This window comes from Salvia hispanica, chromosome 4 (assembly GCF_023119035.1).
Source record: "Salvia hispanica cultivar TCC Black 2014 chromosome 4, UniMelb_Shisp_WGS_1.0, whole genome shotgun sequence".
In the NCBI taxonomy this organism is placed as follows: Eukaryota; Viridiplantae; Streptophyta; class Magnoliopsida; order Lamiales; family Lamiaceae; genus Salvia; species Salvia hispanica.
Window position 1 is genome coordinate 21,925,168 of NC_062968.1, and position 10,307 is coordinate 21,935,474.

Consider the following 10,307-nt stretch of genomic DNA (forward strand, 5'->3'; position numbering starts at 1 on the left):
AATCTTTTTCCGAGGTAATGAAAGCATACTACGAAGTCCATCGTGATTTAATTCCATTTCCACTATCGTATAGTGATTGGCTGCAACAAACTTGATAGAACTTAATGTTCAACTCTGACTTGTTAACATGTTAGGCATCTTGCCACTATTTCTATAAATATTGAGTACAAACTATTTTGTGCTTCGTAGAGTATTACGTTCTTTAGTTCTTTATCCTTTGACTCACATAATCTTTCTCTAAAAGTAAGTATTTATCACGTCTACTCACATGTACTCCTTATCATCGATCTACTGAGAATCTTTATTCGCTACATCGTATTTGCTTTTCACTCTAAGTCCATTCATAAAAGGTGTCACTATCTAATACTTCTATTCGTGTTTGTTGATCTGAACGCTACAATTCCTGAGTGCACCTAAAATTTTGTTTTATTTTGTTGATTATCAAAAATACAATCATAGCCCTTAAGCAATTTAACTTATTTCCTCTGTTACAAATTCAGTTCCTTTTTGTGTAAGCAATTACTTAAAATTCTGGTGACAAGTGTGATTATCTTTCACTGTATGGGTAATGTCTGTATCTTTAAATCAACACACTAACTACATACTAGAGATCATGTGTAGGATAATTTCTTTCGTTAGTTTTCAACTCTTGGGAAGCATAAGCAACCACTTTGCCTACTTGTATCTATACACAACCTAAACCACTATGTGATGTATTACTAAATATAGTATACTCTTATTCTGATTCAGGTGAAATTAGCGAAAGTGTTTTTTTTCAAATCTTACATGACATCATCACTAATTAAATGACACTCTGCTGAAGTAGAGTAATTATAACTATATACAATATTTGGCATATGTTATTCCATACCTAGAAACTTAAAGTGATTATAATCAAGCGTGTTATGCAATAAATGATTTTTTCTATAGAAATCCTTAATATTTCTTTCAAGTAATACAACCTATGTACGTTATACATCAAATATATGAATAACTATAAACAATTCAGACCCACAACATATGAGATAACACTATTAAAGCAAAAGTAGTATATCACTTTTACTTAAGTATATTTCCGTTAAACTTAAAACATTTAATCTTGTCAGTTATAGTTCTAAAATTCACTATCATCAGATTTACACACATTAGTGTATTCATAGTTTTTATCCACGCACCAACCCGTATATAATCCACAGATATTATCCCATACCAACACATGTACCGATCATCTGACCTCCTCATATGTCAATTATCAACACAATATTTTACCATATATAGTAATGCAAATATTATCATATACATCTTACCAAAGTACAGTATAATAGAAATTATCACATATATGCACTCACTTACCCCAAGTGCGCTTAACTATAAATATAGGTATATTTGTTACACACATGCACCCAAAAGGGGATTGATCAACTCCTCATATCATACCATATCTTAGTATTTCCTCCCATCACACATCACATCGCATATACTTCATCCCATCATACCATGTATCACACATCACTTCCATCCAATCACACTTGACGTCACATATCTTTTCTCCCATCATATCATGTATCTCATATCAACACTCATTTCCAACACATTCCAAGCGACAAAATAAAACCTTCACGTTTGCATATTAACTCACCAATTAGCACATAATCTCACATATATAATATCACAAGCATAATTCAAGAACTAAGTCCTAATTTAAAATGCACCGTTGTAGAATGACTAGTCAAATGAAATAAACCGAAGTCATAACTCTTTATTTATTTATTTATTTATTTATTTTTCCAGAAAGTGACACTACCGAGATTTGAGCTATGTGGAATGGCCAGTTCCACACGACTACCTTCTCAGTCACATTGAGACTACGTCTCATATCTTAGTTACATTTACCTGCACATAAGCACAAAAACAAAACGTATATGTTTTCACTGTCACACCATATCTTTCAATTTTCATTTAACTTCGATGAATTCTTTGGACTCTATTTAAAACCATGTTCTGTCAAAATAATTTTCATATATGACAAACACAACTTAATTGATACATGCAAATAATATTAACAAGATGAAAAACCAAAAGGACAAGGTGGACACCCACATGATAAAACGATGTCTAATATATACTAGTCTAATTATCGGTGACAACTGCATAAATTAGTACAAACATATCTCATATTACCGCATGGTATGTTTCGACATACATATCGCATTTGGTTCAGTCCTAGATCATTTACAACAATATGAGCATAGGAGTTGTCAAGGTATGTAAAATCTCGTTTTGCCCCATGATTAGAGCATCAATGGAGGTTAAAGGAACATTCTCCAACTTAGAAACCTATATATGACTAGAGGCTTCGTTACAAGGCCTCTCGAACTCGACTAAAACGACAGTTGTGTCAAGTCACGGACATATCAAATCCTATGTGGCATGCTTCTATACATATTAAAGACTCGATCAAAGCCTAGAATCGCCTGAACCTAAGCTCTGATACCAAAATGTAACACCCCTTACTCGGTTAGTTTTAACCGAATAAGTGGTGTCATATCTCGGTGCAATCGATAAACTAATACATGTCTATTTAACCTGTATAACTTTTTTTTAGCAAACCTCTAAGCCACAACACTACTAAAAGATTAAGCTATAACTACTTACACAACCTTTGTTAGGTTTGGTATACTGAAAAGCATGTTTCGAGCAAGTTTCACGCGAATAGAATCTTGCTTGTATAGGTAAAACTCTACAATCCACTTTTAACCCGATTCGTATTATTCGAGCAGTCTCGCACGAAAAGAATCACTATTATTATTACATTGTGTTTGCTTGTGCATTTATTACATGTTTTACTAACATTTAAATGCATAAGAAGTAAACAAAGTCTAAGTCTTTTGCTTATTAGACCGGTTGTGGGCGTGTCCACTTTAAGGTAACACGTCAGATCTATGCAATGCTTTGCAAAATAAAAGAAGAATTTCACAACCTAGATAGGCTTTGGCTACCTATCGTGAAAGGTTGCAATGTCAAATCCGCATATTTCTAAGCCTTACCGAAATAAGATGACATTGGTGTGGTATAGCACCGAACGGATCTAACAAGTTAGCAAGACGTGTCTTTATGCTATCTACCGAAAGACTAGGTCTTGATAGAATACTATTTCTTAATCTACATATGTTAGCATTGCACATACGGTATTGATTATGCACTACTTTGACTTATCAAATGGTGCGGGTTTTCGCAATCCAATAATCCCGATATATTGGGTAGTGGTGAATAATATCTAGCGGTGCTAGGATTGCTATTATGTTGAAACGTGCGCGAGGTGAGTCTCGTTTGATAATGTCCTCAAGAGGAGCTCGAAACAAGGTTTTATTATTCAGAAAACTAGCCAGTTGGAGTTTTATCGCTCTATGAATAATAATTAAGTGTTTCTTGCTAAGTCCACTCTTGGAATTAATAAGATGTTAATTGATTAAGTCCATGACAGACATTAATTAATTAATGGACATTTATATCTTAAGCGCGAGAAATAAATAATAAACAAAGTGGAAACCCGGATTACTTGTAATTTCGGATTTGGATGGGGAAAGTTCAATATTACTTCGTAGTGGCTGCTCGTAATATTCCAATATAAGCTTGTATTAAATTGTGGGTTCAATTTAATTAGTAAAAAGCTAATTGGGGGAGCCCATATCCAAAACCTTCCATAGATCCCTGTCTGGGCCTAAAAGGAACTTAATATAAATAGGAAAATAAAGGAGACAGAATGATTCATTAATTTCTCTACAAAATTTCGTTCCTTTCTCTCTACAGAAGGAAGCGATTTTTTCTTGATTTTCTCCTCCGTGAGAATATCAGCTCCTCCTCCGTGAGGAATTTTTCTGTCTTCTTTATTCGAGTCCTAGTATTTTGATAAGACCAGCCCACCCTGATATCGAGATACAGCTTCGGGAACCAGAGAGAAGATCCATGGTCTAGTATCGAAGATCATCACGTGGAGAAGGCGCGAGCAATCGACGATTCTTTGAGAATCAAATCGGTAACTCTAAACCATAGAAATCATGTTTAGGATTTATATTTTTCTAAGCATGAGTTATTTTCGTTCTAGCATGCAATTATCTGTTTAACATGTGAGTTGATTAATCGCATAATCGGTCAAATAGATCCGTATCTGATTTAACAAGAACACCAAGTTCTACCAAAGCTGGGTAAAGCAAAAAAGAACTCGTCTCCATATTCATGCCATTCGAGTGGGAGACACGACCATCACTGAGGAAGCTGATATTCGCAAGTCTGCGGAAGATTACTTCAGAGAGCTCTTAGCCCCATACCCGATACATCTTTGCGAACCTAACCTGGATCTCATCCGCCCCCTCCCCGCCTGATGGGATGAACTCACAGAGCTCCCGGGAGAGACAGAGATCAAGGCAGTGTTCGATATTTCCGGAGATAGCACACCCGGACCTGATGGGTTCCCGACCACTTTCTTCCAATCATGCTGGCCTTGTGTTGGCCCAGATGTGGTCGAAGCAGTTCGACAGGTTTTTGCGGGAGCATATCTTCCTCAAAGCTTCACAGCAACCTCGGTCGTCCTTCTCCCCAAGAAAAAGTCCCCCGAAACATGGGCGGATTTCCGTCCAATCAGTCTATGTAACGTGACGAACAAGATCATCACTAAGATAATCACCGCCAGACTCACGCCTCTTCTCCCTCTTGCCATCTCTCCCAATCAAAGCGGCTTCGTCAAAGGTAGACTGCTCCATGATAATGTCTTATTGGCACAGGAAATGTTCCATGAGCTCGGTCGAAGCTACCCCTCCCCAAATGTTGCGCTTAAGCTTGACATGGCCAAAGCATATGATCGGGTTCAATGGCCATTTCTCTTCAAAGTTCTCAGGCAAATGGGGTTCCCCCAGATTTGGATCAATCTAATTGAGAGATGTATTGGATCGTGTTGGTTCTCTATCTTAATCAATGGGGTCCCTCTGGTTTCTTCAAATCGACCCGTGGACTCAGACAAGGGGATCCCATCTCCCCTGCCTTGTTCGTCATCGCTGCAGAGTATCCTTCAAGATCGCTCGACAACCTCATTCTTGGGAAAAAGGAGCTGGCATTCAAATCCACGAGAGGATGTGAGGAAATTAGCCACCTTGCCTATGCTGACGATATCCTTATTTTTACTCAGGCCAATGCGAACGCAATGCGGCGTCTCCGACAGTGTCTCAACAACTACGAAGCAGCGGATCAACTCTGATAAAAGTAACTTCTACATTGCTGATGCGCATGAAGGATGGGTGACCTCAATCCAAAATGAAGGCGGCTTTCCGAGAGGTACTTTCCCATTCCTCTATTTGGGTGTCCCGATTTATCGAGGACACAAACGGACAGACATGTTCATTTTCATTCGGGAGAAGATTGCTAGGAGAATTAGTGGATGGGCCCATAGACATCTTTCCTTCGGAGGTAGGCTCACTCTTATTAAAATTACCCTCGAGGCCATTCCTCTTCATATCTTCCAAGCTATTGAGCCAACAAGTGGAGCCCTTAAGTCGCTGGAGCAACAACTTGCTTGGTTTTTCTGGGGGGTGACGAGTGAACAGAAGAGGGACTCATTGGATCGGGTGGGAGCAGATTTGCCTACCAACCTCAGAAGGGGGTCTCGGGACCAGAAAATTTGATGAAGTACTCAGAGCTTTTAACTTAAAGCTTTGGTGGAGGTTCCGAGAACAAGACTCTCTTTGGGTGACCCACATGCATAATAAATAATGCAGAACATCGTCCCCCCTTTGCTCCTCTGTATCGGGGAGAAGCAGTCCTACTTGGAAGACACTCTCAAGGGCGTGGTTTCAAGCGCATCCTCATATGCGGTGGGTCATCGAAAAAGGAAATATCCTCTTATGGGATGATATCTGGCTCAACGATACTCCGCTCCGAGAGCTTTGCCTGGATGAGAGGGTGAACTCAATGATAAAAATCTCCGACTTTTGGTTAAATGGGCAATGGAGCCGGACGAAACTGCAGTGGCTGCACAACCAAGCAGGTCTTCCACAACAAATTATCGACGAGGTACTTCAAACGCCGATCCTTGTCGATGAACGGGATACTCCGAGATGGACCGTGACCAACCATGGAAATTTCTCCTTTGCCTCGGCATGGGAGACCACACGATCGCAACGGCCGATCATCCCCGCTCTAGATGATATCTGGAACGAGGGGCTGACATTTTCAATATCTATCTTCGTCTGGAGACTACTTTTGAACCGTATTCCAGTAGACTCTAAAATCCAGTGGAGAAAGATCGCCCTGGCCTCGAAATGTTGCTGCTACCCGCTTCGGCCTAACACCGAGTCACTCCAGCACCTTTTCATCCATGGGTGGGGAGCTGCTAAAGTTTGGAGAGCATTCGATGGCTGGTTTGATGGCCCAACCGAGCCACTGTGGAACGGAGACACAATCCCAGATCGGCTTGAAAGATGGGCGAAGAGGATACAACAAACGGAAAAGACCCAAACAATGGAACGTAACAAGTGTCGTCACAAAGAGGTCCTCGTCAAGCCTCAAAACGTGATGTGGCAAGTTCAAATGCACGTCCGAAACCTCATCAGCAACGGACGCATCGGTCCCAAACAATGGAAAGGAGTCATCTTGGCCTTCCCGATTCCAAACCAGATCAGGGGACAACTCTCAGTTCGGCCACCCAAGCAAATCAAATGGAACCCTCCTGACCCTCCATGGATCAAGTTAAACACGAAGGGGTCATACAAAATGAACTCAGGAGGGGCATGTGGGGGAGGCATCGTCAGGGGCCATCAAGGAGAATTCTTAATAGCTTTTTCCACACCCCTAACGGCCAAGTCTGGATTAGAAGCTGACCTCTTAACTATTCAACGGGGCCTAACAATTGCAAAAGAATTGGGAGATAGCATCTGGGTGGAATCGGACACCTTGCAAGCTACTGCCCTCATCAACTCGACGAATAAGGGACCAGCCCACACAAGACACATCCTGGCAAGCATCACCCTCTTCCGTCGATCGTGTTCCTCCAAATTTACCACCATTCCAAAGGAAGGCAACACGTCCGCAACCCACCTTGCCTCGTTGAGCGATACCCCAAGCTCTTTTCGTAGATTGGAAGTTGGCTCCATCTCTAGGCTTCTTAGAGCCATTATCTGTCTCGAACAACGCGGAGTGCCTTACGTCAGTTTCAAAGATACGGAGACCTGTGTTCGTCCATAGCCTTAATGATTAGTTTCATCTTACATTAGAGTATGTGGGTGTCGATCCCTACGCAGTAGGCTTGTCCCCTATCTACTCTTTAGCGTAATTAGTCTTTTGTACCTCTTGCCACTTTTGGGCTAATTTGTAACCTCTATGTTTGTGGATATGTAAAGGTTCAGGGTCTGCCTAACCCTCCGCCATGAAGGCGTAAAAAAAAAAAAAAAAAAACTATACCCTGTAATTCACTCAAGCAATGGGGCATAAAACAACTATTTCATATCAACTTTCACATTATTCGACACATATAATTATTTAAATCACTTTGCATATCATATATCACACCAATTCACAATTTCAAAACATAATTCTCACATTTTACCTTTCCATATCTCTTTTATGTCATTAAGTTATACCATTCACACAATCATATTTAATCTCTATTGCACAAGCAAATAAAACATATAAAAACATAGCAATATGTCTCGAAGTTTAAGGGATTAAACTATAGAACACGCGTACATTACCTGTACATGTCAGAAAAACGCTATTACTTTCTTAGTCAACCATGGATATGCCCCTTTCCCCTATCGCTTGTGTTTGCACTCGGTTCACCTAATTTTTCAAACAATCACATATACAATTTATAAATAAACACAAGAAAAACCAAATCATCACATCTATCTATTTCACTTTCCATATTCTTTCCTTCATCACAACTAAGCCAAATAAAACATATATACAAGTTAAAACATTTCTAACTTCATTCATACCAAAAAGAAGCTAAGAAATTCGATAATATTATTCAATAGCTTCGGAAAATGAAAGTTATACCCGGCTGTCCCAAAAATATAAGCCTCACACTTTCATTTTCCGCCATAAAACAAACCTAGTTAATTTTACAAATATGGGACAGCCACTTCATTTTGAAGTTAACACAAAATTTTCACGTCTTGAAGCTAAAACTTCAATTGTAAACCTTTTTATAACAACCAACAACTAAACCTCTTTCACCAAATCCTTTTTAAAAAATTCAGCTTGAATATGGAACAAAAATCAACATCAAACTTCACCACAAGGCAGCTCCAACTTTATACAATATCAAAAGGGTTTTTGGCTTTTTAAACCAAAACATTTCCCCGAATTCTGGTTTTTCCCATGAATTATGAGATTTGTTTTTAAAACCACGAACTTTCATTTTGTTAGGATTTTCCCCTGGCGGGTCAACGGCGAAATCCGGGTTGTCTACGTGTCAATTTTAATCCTATTTGTCATTAACGGCCAGGTCGCCCACTGCCAGGACATCCGCAGCCGGCACGCCCAAAACGAGGACGTCCAAAAGCAACCTGCTCACCTACCTGAGATAGAACGAAGATGCCTGATTTTGAAGTGAGCGGATGAACGAAGATGTCGGAATTCGATTTTAGGATTAAATTGGCTGGCTGAATTCGAGTTTAGGTGAGTTGAGTAATATTTAAATGTGATTGAGTCATAAAACAACTTCGTTTTAGGGTCCTATATCCGCCATCCATGTCATTTTTTCGACAACTTCTCTACCAGAAATGTGTTATTCGGGTCGGGTTGGAAAAATCCTAACGAAATGAAAGTTCGTGGGTTTAAAAACAAATCTCATAGTTCATGTGAAAAACCGGAATTCGGGGAAATGTTTTGGTTTAAAAATCCAAAAACCCATATCAAAACCATCAAGAATGTAACTTTAAAATCACCATCAAGAGCTTAAAGTCACATACTACCCTCAAACTCAAATTTTTCCATCATTTTCATGCTTAAATGTCATAACATACTTCCAATTGCATAATTCCATAGTCAATTTACACAAAAGCATCAAATCACCAAAATCACCAATTCAAGAATCCTAATTTCGACTCCCACAACAAGAATCACATCAAACTAACATCATTCCTACGCTTAGAAACAATGTTAAGGAGGTTATGCAGGAGTCTAACCTCTAATTTCAACTAATTTGCAAAGCTAAGTGGAGAAGGGTTTGCAACCTCAGCTCCAAAAATTGAGAAAAACTAGGGGGATTGAAAGCTTGGATTGGTGGTATGCATTACATGTTTCACGGTGGAGTAGCCGGAATATTTGTGGTGGCTGATCGGAGGGAGTATGCGCAAAGAGAATGATAACGAAAGAAAGAAGTGAAGGATGGAATTTTTTTGGATCTGTTTTCAAAAACTTAATTCCTTTTTCTTTTCCCCTATTTTTTCTAAACAAGACACGTTTCCTCTATTACTCATCAATCTCTATATTCTTATTCTTTCTTCTTTTCTTATTTTCTAATTTCCATCTTTATCTCATTCTTTTTCTTAATTCTAATTTTTCCTATTTCTATTTCCTATATTTCTATAACATTAAACTAATAAAAGCATATACATATATAAAATCACTAATTAACTATCTAATCTCTAATTTCTAAACTTATAAGATTTTGGGTTATTACAGTCCAACTCCTCCAAGATTTACTTTGAAGAATTTGAGGGAGGGTGTTAGCAATTGAAACTAAAACAATAACATATAACTGTCCCACATCGGTGTCAAGAGAAAACTGAAACTAATATAAATCTCATGGACCACTCCTCATATCACCAATTGATTTTAGGATGGAACCCATAGATTTCTATCATGGCAAGTAGACAAGGCCATCGTTATTAATTACTAGTATCACCCACGTGCGTTGCACGACATATTTTATTTTTCTCTTGGTAACTAAAATGAGAAATGATATTTTTCTCGTGGTAACTAAAATGAGAAACTATGCAATTTTAAAATAAATAAATACTCCTATCATAACATTTTGTTTGACAACTAAAAACATAAAATTAAATAAGTTTACGATAAAAATAATAAAAGCACATATGTTGATTAGAATATTTTCGGATTTATACTATTAAAAGAGCAATCATATCTTAACAACATATATAGTTCATTACTAAAAGACCATCTATATGAAATAACTAATCTCAAAATTTATAATGTTCAAACTGTAAAAGTTTCGAACAATAAAAAAAATCATGCAATAAATAAATACTACTCCATGAAGTTGTTTTATATGAAATTTAACATGATATATA

At 38.2% G+C, this 10,307-nt stretch overlaps 1 protein-coding gene and 1 long non-coding RNA gene across 2 annotated transcripts in view; both read right to left on the minus strand.

Moving 5' to 3' along the window:
- The window catches only part of LOC125223341 (F-box/kelch-repeat protein At3g23880-like), a 40,119-nt gene that overhangs the window by 23,562 nt on the left and 6,250 nt on the right, over nt 1–10,307 (minus strand). The gene's annotated exons all lie outside the window — the stretch shown is intronic.
- LOC125223344 lies at nt 1,244–9,473 on the minus strand. Its single transcript, XR_007176703.1, has 3 exons — nt 9,180–9,473; nt 7,740–7,827; nt 1,244–1,615 (listed from the first exon to the last, which is right to left on the minus strand). It is a non-coding gene; the product is annotated as an uncharacterized LOC125223344 (long non-coding RNA).